Source organism: Pseudorca crassidens, chromosome 12 (genome assembly GCF_039906515.1).
Source record: "Pseudorca crassidens isolate mPseCra1 chromosome 12, mPseCra1.hap1, whole genome shotgun sequence".
Taxonomy (NCBI): domain Eukaryota; kingdom Metazoa; phylum Chordata; class Mammalia; order Artiodactyla; family Delphinidae; genus Pseudorca; species Pseudorca crassidens.
In genome coordinates, this window is record NC_090307.1 from 78,622,948 (window position 1) to 78,638,709 (window position 15,762).

The following is a 15,762-nucleotide window of genomic DNA, read 5'->3' on the forward strand; positions in this document are numbered from 1 at the left end:
TTAAGTGGCCCATAGACAGGATTATAAATTACATAGACTCACTCGACAAACAGCTCCCTCCCTCCTTCCCTCTCTGATTCTACCAAGAAGAAAGTCTCTGTTTGGTGCCAGTGTGCTGTGATAAGCAGAATAATGGCCCCCAAAGATGTCCATGCCTGTGAATACGTTACCTTGCCTGGCAACAGGGACTTTGCAAGTATGACTAAGGTTAAATCCTTGAGATGGGAAGATTATTCTGGACGATCCAGGTAGGACCAATGTGATCCCATGAGTCCTTACAATGCAAGAACTTGCCTTGGCTGCAGAGAAGCAGAAAGACCGCAGCATGACAAGGATCCAGAGGTCCTGAGAAGTTGGAGGACGTGTGCAAGGACCAGACGGAGGCTGCCTGGAGGTAACAGTGGTCCCCAGCTGACAACCGGCAAAGAAATGTAGGCTTCAGTCTTGCAACCACGTGGAACTGAAGGAGCAAGGAAACGCTTCTCACCAGAGGCTCCGGAAAGGAACGCAGCCCTGCCCAACCTGAGGCTTCTGACTGCAGATCTGTAATATAAACACTGTTTTAATGAACATGTATTCCATTTTTTACAAATAAAGTGGAAAAGAGTGTGGGTGCGACTGTAAGTGCAAAAGACCCTCCTACTCAAAACTTCACGAAGGTTCTAACACCCAGCTAGGATTTGGTACCATTGTAGGGTGTTCATTGTTTTTACCTCTAGGCTCCATTTCTATTTGTGGTAAGTGGTAATGGCGTTCTATTTACGGTACTGATTTCAATTTTCCTCCTTGGGGGTGAATTTATTTAAGAAAAACAAATTGAGTTTAAAAATATTAGTAAGTAATAATGTGGATTTTGTGAATTGACTAATATTGAAATACCTAAAATTTGGGAAATACCAGTCCAGAGTTTTCTGAATAGCCCTTTGCGGGTTCAGGAAACTGACAGGTAACTCTGCATGTGATTTGCATGTATTTGCATTCATTATATTGACCCACACAAGGGCCAGTGAGAGGCAGGGCAAGATGGCCTCAGTGTTCTTTCAATGGCTATGCTCAATTATTAAGCATTTCTCAGCTGGCCTTTGGTATTAGGACTGGAAGGAAAAAAGTGTTCAGAGCAGCCAGTTAGGTAAGGCTTTGTAGCGTGGATTAACAATCAGACTTTGGAACCAGTCAGTATTGGCTTTGAATCTTGGCTCTGCCCCTTAAAGCTGTGTGACTTGTGTCAAATACCGTAACCTCTCTGAGCCTCAGTCTCCTTGCCTGTAAGAAAGAACCAATGAGAAAACTCTCATTGAGATGAAGTGAGGATTTAACAAGGTACTATTTGTAAAGAGCCCAGTTGATAACACGTAGTAAACGGTGTCATCCGTTATTATTACTCTTAGCTGCCTGCCAGTGGCCTATTCGCTTATTGCTCGTGATCTCTGCCTCTGGCGTTGGAGGACTTCCCCGAGGGGTCTTCTGGGCATGGCTGGGACAGACAGGCTCCAGGCACGCTAGGCCTGGGCTGGTCTCTGTCACCCTGACATGCAGAGAAAAGCAGAAGGAAGGAATCCTGCAGAGCTGTATGAAGCTGGGTGGCCAAGCCTGCCTGCAGACATTCTTTCCCCTCCACACAGGGGCTCTGGCCCTTTTCAAGGATGGAAGTTGAAGAGAGAACATGCCCTGGCTGGGAACAGAGAGATGCAAGCCTTCTCAGCTCTGACCAGGGAGGTGGTTTGGAGGGGCAGTTTTGCCTGGGACTGACTGGCGGGGGGCAGGGAGAAGAGGGCACAGAAATAAAGGGCCTCTTTCTAGCTCTGCTACTCGGGTTGTGCTTTAAAAACAGTGTGGCTTTGGGGATCAAACAGGCTTGTTTGGAATCCTGCCTCTGCTAGCTGTGTGGCTTTGGGCAAGTTACTTCCCCTCTCTGATCATAACTTTAGTTAATGTTTATTAAACCCTGACTTTGCGGCAGGCTGTAATCTAAGCGCTTCACAAATATTGAATAATTTAATCTTCACAATAAGCTAGTGAGGTAGGTATGATTAGTATCTCCATTTTCCAGAAGAAAAGGCACATGAAGTTTCTGCACCTGGACCCAAGTCACACACAGCTTATACATGGCAGAGCCAGGATTCAATCCAGGGCAGTCTGGATCTAGAGTCTGTACTTTGCTAGTCTTATGGTGATTTATTATTTTCAAGACTCTCTTATTTGTTATAGCCTGCTTAAATCTTTAAAGGCTATGTTTTCTGAACCTGATTTTTCAGATTCCAAATACAGTCATCAGACTCTGAGGTCACACAAGTGGGCTTACTATGTGATAGACTTTGGTATCCTGTCTTAACAGCCAGAGAGCTCTTCTTTCTTCCCTCATTTTTTCCTTTCTTTCTTCTCTCCCTCCCTTCCTCTCTTCTGTTCATCCAACCAGCACACACTTATTCTCTTCCTACTGCATACCAGATACCGTGCATATGTTATGTTCCCATGTTACTCCTTCTTGCCCTGTCCCATGCCCTGGTCGTTGACATGCTCTCAGTCACCCACTCGCCCCCATCCTTGTGCTCAGGAGGCCAAGCCCTTCCTAGATCAGAACTCCAAGCAGACAAAAGTGCTGGCAGAGTTTCCCCCGTCATTTGTGACCCTGTCAGCAAGCCATGGCCCCGCTGAGAGCTGCGTTCTCAGCCGAATTAGTGGCAGAAGCCGCCGCTGTTGAAAGGAGGCCTTGCTGAGACCCACACTGTTCCCGGACAGCCGCCAGACTCTTGGGGGTCTTTAGGTAAAAGGGCAGACCCCACCCAGGCAAGGCTCCTGGGCTTACATTCTGTCTCAGAAGAAATCCAGTAGACGTGGAGCCAAGGAGGAGGCTGCAGGATGGGGAGCTAAGTCTCAGACAGGGGCAGGGGGTGGTGGAGCCGTTCCCAGAGCAGGTTTTACCAATAAACCTCCAAGAGGGAGGAGGACCTGGTGTCTGGGGCCTGCTAAACAGAGGGCGGTGGCTGTAAGCCCAGGATGGCCTATAGATTGATCAGGGTCCTCAGGACACAATGGTGATGATGTCCAGGCTCTTCTTTTCAAAAGAAAAACCATCAATGAGTTTGAGGGCAATTTGGAGGGTGTGACGGTTGAAGTGCAGCTCAATCACTTAACTCAATGGGGGTCTTAGGGCTTGTTACTTCATTCCTCTGCGCCTCAGCTTTTGCATCTGTGAAATGGGCATGCTGACGGCCTTCCGTTCACTGCTGTCTTTGAAGAGGATTCTATGCTCCATTTTTTAGTGAATGTGCACTTAAATTTCTTTTATAAACAGAAATACATTAACGTTATTCCAACGAATTCATGAAATTTCAGCAGTAATACTTACAACAATTATCTACAATTTATTTGCTGTCTACTCAGAACGTCTTCAACATTCATAACGGGGAATGCTGCTCTCAGTCCTTATCTTCCTGGGATCTGGTTTCCCCACACCACCTAATCCTCACATATGCTGGCATTTTTCAGGTCTTAATTTCTCGCTTTCTCACTTTTTTTTTTCTAAATCATTTTCTTCTCCCAGGATAACCCACATGCTACCTCTTGGTGCCTGTGCTCCTGATTTTAAGCTGCTCTGCTTCCCTGGTTCTTCTCCCTCCCACTGCCTTCCTGTCTTAGCAAAAGTTGTTCTTTCCACCCAGAATGTCTCCCTTTTCTAATAGCTGCCCACGTAAATTCACAATCTTGTTTGGCCTTCAAGGTCCTGATGAAATGATTCTTCTTTTGAGAAGCTTCGTTTGCTTCCGTCCCCTGTGTGGTTCTGTGATATCTCTGAGCACCTACTGGTAATAATCATGCCCCCAGGAAGAGCAATGGCATGTGCCTGCTGCATAATGAGTGTCTTTAGGTGCTAATTATTATTATACGTATTGGCTGCACCAATTCCCTGTATCCATGCTCCTTGCCCTGTCACTTGTCCTTTTCTCTAACTCTGGACTCAGCCATGTAGCTTGCTTTGGCCAACGGGATGGTAGCAAACTTGATGGAGTGGAGGACTGAAAAGTCACTCAGGCATTTCTTTGCATGCACTCTCTAGGACCCCTGTGACTGACACAGAAACATGCCTGGGTTAACCTGCTGGAGGATAAGACAGGTCTTTGTCTCCTCTCTAAGAAGAAGGTCTAGTTATTACAGCCAGGGCCATCCAAGATCAGCCAACAGCGAGCCAACTATAAGATATGTGGTTAAGCCCCAACCGAGACCAGAAGAACCATATAGCGTGCCCAGTCAAGACCAGCAGAAATACCCAGCTGACTCCAGGACTCATGAGTCATAATAAATGGTTAAATCTTGGGATGGTTTGTTACACAGCAATAGCTAACTGATAAAATCACCATCAATTTTGTTATTGCTGAATGCTTTGTATGTGTCAGAAAACCCCACTAAACCCTTTACAAACATCGTATGATTCGGTCCTCACCTAAACTGGGACATGATTTCCATTTTAAAGATCAGGAAACTAAGGCTCAGGGAGTTTGCCACTTTTCCAAACCATTGGGATTGGAAAGTGCCTCAGTACCTTTTCGAGGAATCTGGTCCTGGCTTCTCTACTTTTATCATCCCTGGTGATCTGACCTTTTACTTTTAAAAGTTTCTTTTACTTTTTGTGCTTCAGTTTCCTAATCCATAAAATAAAGATGGTAACGGTCACTATGGTTATAGAGTTCTTATATGGAGATGGATATAATGTTTGCAAATTGCTAAGACCAGTGCTTGGCTCATAGTAAGCACTTCATAAAATATTAGATATTCCATTTCTCTTTCTCTTGCTTTTTTTTTTTGCTTTCGATAACCTGGTACAGGTAGACCTCAGAAAGTGTCCAGCCATTGCAACAAAACCTTATTGCAGTAAAGCAAGTCACATGAATTTTTCTGTTTTCCCAGGGCACATAAAATCATGTTTATACTATACAGTAGTCTATTAAGTGTTCAATAGCGTTCTATTTATAAAAAAAAGTACACACCTTAATTAAAAAATAGTTTCTTGCTAAAAAATGCTAACCATTATGTGAGCCTTCAATGAGTCATAATCTTTTTGCAATAATCACATCAAAGATCTCTGGTCCCAGATCACCATAACAAATGCAAAAGTAATGAAAAAGTTAGAAATTCTGTGAGAATTATCCAACTGTGACATAGAGACGTGAAGTGAGCATGTGTTGGAAAAGTGACACCGATAGACTTGCTCCGTGAAGGGTTGCCAAAAACCTTCAATGTGTAAAAAACACAACATCTGCAAAGCACGATAAAGTGACGCACCATAAAATGAGGTCTGCCTGTATTTCTATAGTTGTCATCTCCTATGTAGGCGAAGGCCCCTTGGAGGCTGGGTTCATGTCTAGCTATTCTAGGTGACCCACCACAGTGCCTTGCCCAGAGCAGTTGCTTAGCAAGTATATGTTGAAAGTCTATTTTGACTCATTTCACTAGGAAATGAGAATGCACTTAGTGTCCTCAGAAGAGGAGGAGACCAAGAGGACATGGAGAAGGAGGGTGGGCTACAGCGATAGTGTGAAGACTTTAAGTTAGACTCAGAAAAGAACTTCCGGGAAGGTAGAGAAACAGCTTTTTTTTTTCTTTTTTTTTTTGCCAAAGGAAATGTCCTGCTTTTCCCTAGCAACTTTATACACTCTCAACTAGGCATAATTTTAAGTCTATTTGGAGACTAGGGGGTGGTACTGAGAATAGTGACCCCACGATGCCCTTGCCCACTCCAGGGATCCTTCTGAGGCTCGAGGCGAAGGCAGACAGCTCTCCTGCCTGTTCCTTTCCACTATTTTTCTTTGCAGCTGTCTCTGCATTTCAGATTCCATGGCTCTGCCAGGGACGCTATTTTGGGATTTGTGGGAACAGGCTGGTTTCAGCAAAGAGGAAGCTGTAGAAATCTCAGTAAGCTCATTCCCCCGGGCCTCCCAGCCTGCTCTGAGGGCAGCAGGGATTCAAAGAGGCTTCTCCGGGGTCCAGCGTCCCAGGCGTGTGCAGACTGGAGAACAGGATGCCTTTCTCCAGCGAACTCCGGCAGCTGGGGGCAACCCTCATCTCTGCTGAAATCGGCTCGCTTCCAGGCTAGCTGCCCTGAGGGCCAACGTGCGCCTGCTGGGGTCACATTCCCCCCGCAAGCCTGCAGACACCGAGCTGGGCTTCCGTGAAACTGACACCGAATTCCCACCGCATCCCCGGTCTCTTTCCACAGGGAGAGAAGTAGCAGGTGGCAGCTTGAGGGAGACCGGCTCTGACCCTCAGAGGAGTATGGGGGCCAGCGGTCATGTGTCTGTCTGTCCACACGTAGCTGGGCGTGTGGGTTTGTGGGTCTGTGTGTCCATGTGAATATGTGAAAATCTGTGTACGCAGTGGTGCATGGCTGTGTGTTCATGTGGGTGTGCTGTGAAGGTGCATATGTGTGTTTTCATGGAGATGGGCATGAATCTATTGATTTGTATGTGTGCATGGATGGATGTGTCCATTTTCATCATGTTCTGGAGGCCGTTATCTTTAAACTTTTAATTCACTTGATTTACATGAGTAATATGTGTAGTATTGCATTGTATGGGCAAACCATGGATCATTTAACCTATCAGGCACTGGCCAATGTTTGGATCCTTTTTGTCCATTGCAAACAAAACTGTAATGTGGGGCTTCCCTGGTGGCGCAGTGGTTGAGAGTCTGCCTGCCGATGCAGGGGACGCGGGTTCGTGCCCCGGTCCGGGAGGATCCCACATGCCGCGGAGCAGCTGGGCCCGTGGACCATCGCCGCTGAGCCTGCGCATCCGGAGCCTGTGCTCCGCAACAGGAGAGGCCACAACAGTGAGAAGCCTGCGTACCGCAAAAAAAAACAAAAAAACAAAACTGTAATGTGCATCCTTTTAAGCAAAGTTGTATGCACCTTTCTTTGCGTGAAGGAAGTGAAGGAGTACATAGGTCAAAGGGTGTTCACATTTTGTTAACTTTTGCCCAATCTGTGTTGGCACACAGTAGGTGCTCAATAAATGATCGTTGAATGAACTAACTGGCGATTGAGCATCAGTCCAGCTCTGGAGCGATGGACACCCTCACACTCACAATCTACCACCTCCTTCTAGCTGTCAAAATCTCAAATGAAGCTGTGGGGCTTAAGAAAGAAAACAGAATGGAATACCCCCACCGAGGACCAGTTTCTACCGATATGGAGGAAACAGTCTCTGAGAGTGTGCTCCCTCCGCAGGCACCTGCCCCGCGGCTGGCTCCATCAGTGCAAGAAGAAGAGGAAGAGGGACTCCAGGTGTGACGTCCAGGTCCTGCTGCCACATCCATCAAAGGCTTCCTAATGTACTAATAGCCATAATGTGTGAACATTGATTTCTGGGGTGACGCCAAAGCCGAGATGATTTACGTTCAAGTTCCCATTGGTGATGCACCATTGATCTCCATGGGCGCTGAAATATTTATTAGAAAATATTTATTAGGAAGAGCAGGATTGGAAGGGCCCTGGCCAGGGGAAGTGAGCAAGTGACCCATGGGTGAGAGATTCAGGAAACGAAGGAGAAATTCCCAGGAAGAAGATAAGGGTGGCCCGGGGACCTCCAGGAGCCAGGAAACCACACTGGGCTCCAGGCCAGAGTTGGGGGTGGGGCATCAGAGGGCACCTCCTTGGAGGTGCTTCCTGGACCCCCCCACCTGAAACAGCCCGTCACTCTGTGTCACATCACGCTGCTGGCTCCCTACTTTTTATTGAGTTTTGATTGCTATACAGTAAAATCTTCCACGTTTAAGTGCACCGCTGAGATGTGAGATGGCCCCTCACGTGCCCCTACATGACACACCTTTATGTGCTTTGGCACTCGGGTCCACATCCCCACACAACACAGCTTTGGGTACACATGCACACCCTCATAGCAGACGCATTACCTACCAAGCGCACACTCGTACACAAACCTACTTCCACAGGTAATGGAGCACGACAGAATAAACACAGTCTACCCGTATATTTATCCAAACAAACATTCCCACACATCTGTGCAATTGTCCACATTCTCAGGCATACAAACTCACACGCATATTTTCAACATAGACATACACAGATACACACATATCCGCATATATAAAAATATTCCCACACATCCTCTCTTGTACAATATTTCTATGTAAACATCCGTATACCCCAGTTAGACACGCAGACATACACTAGGTACCCGTACCCATGCACATTCACACACATCTACACTCAGACACGCATGTACATCGATTCCATGCAGACATGCATATATGTCGTACGCAGGGTAACGTATATGCATAGGCCCTGTGTACAGAGTCAAATATACAATACACATTTCTGCCAACATGGACCCTGACACACAGAAACTCGCACACATGTGCACTCCATAAGACATATGTACACACACATCTAAACATGCCTTACACGTGTGCATCGCCAGGCATATCTAGACATGTGAAGCCATATGTCACGTGCGTATACCCATATGAAATGTACACATATTTGATCCAAACATGCACAGAAGTTATGTTATGCCCCCTTCCCTTATTTGACCCTGAATTCTAGAATTCTTCAATTTGGTTTGCCCCACTCAGCACCTTTCTGGACCTAATCTTCTCCCAATACGTGGTCCCTGTGAAACTCTCATTTCCTGCTTGGAGTATCCTAGCAAAATGTCCCATCGTGACACAGCTCATTTTTTGAAGACACTTGATACTCTTTGGAGACACACAGAGGGCCCTGGCGTGTTCGCTGGAGATCCTAAGGGGCCTGAACCAGGTGGAATCTGGACGTTGCTGACATCCATTCAGCAACCTCCAATGAGACAGATACATGTTTATTTATTTGCAAGCCAAGTCACAACTCCCTTCGGGACTATTTGTCCCCTAGTCAGAAATTCTCTCGCCCCCTCTGCCCTCACACTGCACATTATTTATACCTGTGACTTTAAAGCCCAGCTCCTTTGCCCTATTTTAGAGTCTTCGGGAGACTTTGAGCTCCCAGAGGGCAGGAAAAATGTCTAAATTGCTTTGTTTTTCCCATGGCTGGGCTACCTAGTACCCAGTACTTGTAGGTATTCAGTAAAAGCAAATTGAAAGGACTACTGTTTTGATGCTGTAATGAATGAGCCTAGATTGGTGACAGCATGTCAGTCAACATATAAACAAGCAGGCTGATCCACCAGCATCTTCCAGGAGATTGCAAATTACCATAGTTCACGGACTCTAAGATACAACGGACCATAGATGTACCATTATTTCATATCCTGCTAAGGAAAGAGAAACAACGCTGTCACTCAACTTTGACACATGCTTCCTTAATCACGTAGCATTCTTATTTTATACTCATTGAAGGAGCCCTTTGAGACTGATTTCAACATGTATTTTCATCACATGTCACTCTGGTGCATACTTTTTTTTTTCTGGTGCATACTTAAAAAGGGAAATCTAAGCAAAATAAGTGGGTCAAGGATTTCCTAAAACTTCTCCAACTCCGAGTCTTTCAGGTCACACTGAATCAGAATTGTTGACCTCCTGAGTTTTCATAGGATTATATCCTCGATGGGCACATTCAGGGCATGGATGTTGCAGCATGTCTTAAAGTTCTTCTCTATTATTTCTAGTATTTTCTTCCAAGGTTCTGACACCCATTCTGCAAGTTTGGATGCTCGTACTTTCTTAATCTTCCCAGAAGCTGCCAAAGGAACATTCTCAGACCACAACCGGGGCCCACACTGGGTCCGAATTGCCCGTTTCCCTGCAGGTTTCCATCTATAGACAGGATGGGGACTTTCTTATCCGCTGTCTTTGGCATATCACAGCTACTCGAACTAGAAAACGTACCACGGACAAAATAAGGGCAGAGGTGGAGTGTTCTTGAACTCTCCCACATATTCTGAGAGGTTCCCCGAGCTGGTGGGCACCTTCTCTTACCCACAAGACTGTGGAGGCCCCAAGAATGAAGCTGGCGTCATCTCAGACTCGTCTGGGCCAGTGCTTGGCTCAGAAAAGCAGGTGGAGAGGAAAACATAGATACTCTGGAGTAGCAGTCGGACACCCAGATGCTGCTTAGCTTCAGATCCTAGCTCCTCTGCTTTGCCAGCATGTGTCTGTGTGGGGACAGTTTACGCATCTCTATTTCTTTGTCTGTCGGAGGGATAGACACATGTTCACTTCACTGGCATGTCATGGAGGTCAGCCATGCTTTTTTTTTTTTTTTTGGTACACAGGCCTCTCACTGTTGTGGCCTCTGCCGTTGCGGAGCACAGGCTCCGGACGCGCAGGCTCAGCGGCCATGGCTCACGGGCCCAGCCGCTCCGCAGCATGTGGGATCTTCCCGGACCGGGGCACGAACCCGTGTCCCCTGCATCGGTAGGCGGACTCTCAACCACTGCGCCACCAGGGAAGCCCCAGCCAAGCTTTTATTTCCTTTTTTCATTTGACAAATGTCACTCCATCACCTACAATAAGCCAGGTACAAGGGATACAGGGATGAACCAAAAGACGGAGTGTGTCCCAACATAGGATATAGCAACAAGGACGAGATCTCAGACCTTAGTGGGCGTCAGAGTCCCCTGGAGAGATTAGGTAAAATGATGATGCTGGGGCCCCACCCTTCAGAGAGTCTGAAGTAATTGGCAGGCAGTAAGACCCACTCAGGGGCATTTTTGAAAGGTTCGTGTGATCCTGCGATACATCAGGGTTTAGGACTCATGATGAGTAGCTAGTGCATGCAAAATGTTTTAAAAAATACACGGTGTCATTCTTATCTTTTACTTCACCAACATTCATCCTTTTATTCCCCCCAAATTCCTTCACCCATAACAAGTTAGTGAAAAACAGATTCAGCACAAGGCCATGTTAATTAGAAGATCTGGGATTTGAAACCAGGCTTGTCTGGCTTTCTCGTCTCTTTGCCTTCCTTTCCCCCTTTGCCCAATGAAATATTGCAAGCAAATAAAAAGATGGAGAAAAACATAAGGACACCATGGATCCAACATCCAGATTTTTCAAGTTCATCACTCATTCATTCAACAAATATTTCTTAAGCACCTTCTAGGTAGCTGGCTTGGTGCTAAGCATTGTGGATAGAGTAGTCGACCAAACAGACATTGCTGGCTTCACGGAACTTCCGTTTTACCATATATTTTTTTTAAATTTATTTATTTTTGGCTGTGTTGGGTCTTCGTTTCTGTGCAAGGGCTTTCTCTAGTTGCGGTGAGCAGGGGCCACTCTTCATCGCGGTGCGCGGGCCTCTCACTGTCGTGGCCTCTCTTGTTGCGGAGCACAGGCTCCAGACGCGCAGGCTCAGTAGTTGTGGCTCACGGGCCCAGTTGCTCCGCGGCATGTGGGATCTTCCCAGACCAGGGCTCGAACCCATGTCCCCTGCATCGGCAGGCAGATTCTCAACCACTGTGCCACCAGGGAAGCCCCCGTTTTACCATATTTGCTTTACATTTTTTTCTTCCTAAGGACGATATCTTTACTCACAAAATACATATACGTTCCCTATGCAGCTCTTGCTTCTCGCATTTCTCTCCCTCCCAGTCAGGACATAGACACCACCCTGATTTTTGCCGTTACTCACCCACATATTTACCTCACATTTATGCATCAACACTGTATAGCATTGCTTTGTATGTTTTAGAGCTTTTCATACATGGTGTCATTTATATATATATATATATATATATATCTTTCTATATATTTTATATTTATAAACGTTTCATCAACAACTTTTATATTATTTTGTTCTCCACGTGTCCACTTGATGCACATAGCCTTGTTGTTTCCCTGTTGTATGATATTTGACTATACGATGCCATGGTGATGAATTTAATCCTTCTCTTCATGATGGGCACCCAGGTTGTTTATACGTTTTCCCTAATATAGACAACACTGCAATGGACATCTTCATCTGTGTCCACCAGTGCATGTTCGTGAGAGTCTTGTGTGTGTATACTTAGGAGTATGACTGCTAAGTCATCCAATATTCATACTGGAGCTCTGCGCGGTAATTCTAAATTGCTCTCCAAATTGAGCTGAAACGAACTCACTCTCCCAGTAGCTAAGACTGAGGCTCTCTGTTATTCAACCACGTTTGTTTTTCAACCCCTGCCAAGCAGATGAGCATGGAAAAAAATCTCTCCTTTTGGTTGTAATTGACACCTACTTGACTATTAGTGAGGATGGACATCGTTACTTGTATTTACTGGCTATTTGGATTTCCTTTTGCTGTGAAATGTCTGTTCTTCTCCTTGTTCCATGTTTAAAAATCCGTTTATTTATCAATATGTCTGAGCTCTTCACCACTACACCCAGCCAGCTTGTCCAACTGAGAAAAACAAATGCATCTGATAAACGGAGTCAAAGACATCACCCTTCTTCCTCCAAGGGCTGAAGAAAGCAGCCCTTATTGACTGGCTTCTATCACTCATCTGATTAAAGGTACCACTTACTTCCAAATGCTTAGAGCCGGGGCTGGGAGCCATTCATAAAACTCATATTGAACGATCAGCTTTCACAAAGTTTGCCTTAATGTTTTTGCCTGGTATTGATCTGTGGGGGAACTATAAAAATTGACACCAGAATAAACTTTGAAAGACGGCTCTCGCTCAGCTGAACTGGGATCAATGCAAATGGACCAGGGCAACGAGGGAGGGGATGAAACAGCCCCTTCTCCATTAGCTGGTCCCTGCTTGACCAGCAAAACTCTTCTGGGTCTTTCTTGGCCATGCTTAGGGACTCAAAGGCAGATGCAATGGTATTTAGGGTAAGTGCTGAGATAGAGGAGAAACTCTTCATCCTGGGATGCGGGACTCCTACATTCATAGTTATCAGCACCTGAGAAACTTGATTTTTTAATTGTTTTTATTTTATTTATTTTATTTTTTTTGTGGTACGCGGGCCCCTCACTGTTGTGGCCTCTCCCGTTGAGGAGCACAGGTTCCGGACGCGCAGGCTCAGCAGCCATGGCTCATGGGCCTAGCCGCTCCACGGCATGTGGGATCCTCCCGGACCGGGACACGAACCCGTGTCCCCTGCATCGGCAGGCGGACTCTCAACCACTGCGCCATCAGGGAAGCCCTTGATGTTTTTTAGAAATCTCTCTTCCCCTGGGATGTTAGTGATGAGCGGAGGGGTCCTGCAGCAGGAGTGGCGCGAGCACTTACTGAGCACTCACTACACCCTGTGTCTGGACTGGGTACTTTGCAAACACTCGGAAGGCAGGGTTGGGTTGGCTCCACTTACAAGTGGCTGATGACAGGCAAGTGACTCAACCTTCCTGACCTTCCATTTCCTCCTGTAAAATGCAGAACATTGTAACACCTGCCTTACAGGACCATCTTCCAGTTTCAAACATGGTGCCTAAAGCAGAGTATGAACCTGTTGTGACATGTTCCCTACCACCTCCATCAGTCCTAACCGCAGCCCCAGCCATTTGGACCTTGTCATCCCCATGTTGAAGAAGTAGACACTGAAGCTCAGAGAGGTTAAGTGATTCTCCCAAGATCACACAGCGAGTAAGTGACAGGATTTGAACTCGGGGCTCTCTGACTTCCAAGTCTATGCTCTTTCCCTGAGAGCACACTGTATAGTTATCAATCTGGGGGTGAGGCAGAGAGCGGGACAGCTGTCTGATCAAAGACAAGACAGCTCCCATGGCATGCATGAACTGTGGGTTGCTTGAGGCCTTCTCTGCTACAGTTACGCTCCTGCCTGCATTCTGTCACTCTAGGATGATCGTTGTTAGCCAACCCTGGGAGCATCTCTTCCAAGGGACTTCAGATAGAGGACGCTGCATTTGCAAATGCTCGGAAGTAGATTCAGAATAGCTGGGCGTTGCTGGGCTGCCACGTGGGAAGTAGGTGTGGAGAAATAAAGGGGTCCTATCCACTGATTTTTTCCAAGAGTACTTATTGGAGAGTTCCCTGGTGGTCCAGTGGTTAGGACTCTGCGCTTTCACTGCCATGGCCCCGGGTTCAATCCCTGGTCAGGGAACTAAGATCCTGCAAGTTGCGCGGCGCGACTGAAAAATAAAAGTACTTATTGGGGCCCTACTATGTGTCAAGCACTGGGCTAGGGGCCAAGGAAATAACGCTGAACATCGCTGATATGAAGAGATGTACAAACTTTTGGTTATGACACGGAGTACATGATAAACTCTGATTGGGGACCATGCAGAGAGAATATGGACGCACAGGAGAGGGCTTCCCAGCCTGGACTTGGAACTCCAGGGATACTTTCCCAGAAAAAAAGACGTCTCCATTGCAATTAGAATGACTCAAAGAACATCTTCAAATGTAGACTCTCACACTCTTCATCTAAAGATTCTCGTTCTGTACGTGGAGGGTGGGGAGAATGAACCCGTCCGCAGGTGAACAGAGAGCCAGGTTCCACGAACCCTAGGCCAGATGACTTCTCAACAAAGTCTTTCTCAACCATGGTTGCACGTTAGAATCACTGAAGCTTTGCAGAAATGCCAGTGGCTGGGCCCTTCTCCAGATGAAATGAACCAGACTCAGTGGGGGCAGGGGGGCCTGGGCATCAACATTTTGTAAAGGTCCTCAGTTGATTCTGATTCAAAGAGAAGGTTGGGAACCATTGCTTTAGGAGGCAGAGGCAATGTTTGGACAGGTGAGTATGTGGGGAAATGTCAGGCTTCCCTGAATGTTCTTTGGGTAAGAAGGTTTTTGTCTTGTTTCGTTTTTAATTTCTATTGGAGTCTGGTTGGTTTACAATGTTGTGTTAGTTTCTGCTGTACAACAAAGTGAATCAGTTACACATATACATATATCCCCTCTTTTTTAGATTTTTTACCCATATAGGTCATTACAGAGTATTGAGTAGAGTTCCCTGTGCTGGACAGTAGGTCCTTGTTAGTTACCTATTTTATCTAAGTAGCGTGTATATGTCAGTCCCAATCTCCCAGTTTCGCCGTCCTCCCCTTTCCCGCCGGTAAGCATAAGTTTGTTTTCCACACCTGTGGCTCTATTTCTATTGTATTAGTCACTTAGTGCATACCAGCCCCTTCCCAACCCGCCAGCTAGTTCACTTAATCTTTACAACATCTGAGCATTGATATTCATTCCCGTTGCTTAGATGAGGCCATCAGAGACTCAGAGAAGTTGAATTACAGCTCCAAGTCACACAGCAGAGGCTCATCCCATCCAGCGCACTCCTCAACATGTCGCTAGACGTGTGTGGCCACAGAGGCTTTAAGAACATCACGGAGCAAAAATGTTTCTGGGCCACTGGCCAAGTATAACATGAGTGTGTTGCTCTGGAAATATGGGGTGTCTTGGGGCCAGGAGGGAGCTTCCTGGGCGCTAATGGAGTCCACATGAGCTGAAAAAACCCACAGTAAGAGAGGCATTTATTATCTATCTCTCACACCAGTAAATTTATGACTGTTTCCAGTTCTAAGACTTCAAAGCATAGCACAAAACCAACAGTGACCACTTCCCCTCACCCCTTCTCCTTTTTAGCTATCTATCTATCACCTATCTATCACCTATCTATCTATCTATGTATCTATCTATGTATCTATTATCTATCATCTATCTATCTATCTATCACCTATCTATCACCTATCTATCATCTATCTATCTATCCATCTATCCATCTATCTCCTTTTCTCTTATATCCATGAAGTTTGCTTTCTTCAAATACCTTTGTTTGGCAGAAGCAAGTTCATTGGCAGGAGAGAAAACTCCCCTCAGGCAGCGCCTGTCGCTTATTGGAGAGAGTCAGGAGCTGAAGGTTCCTCCT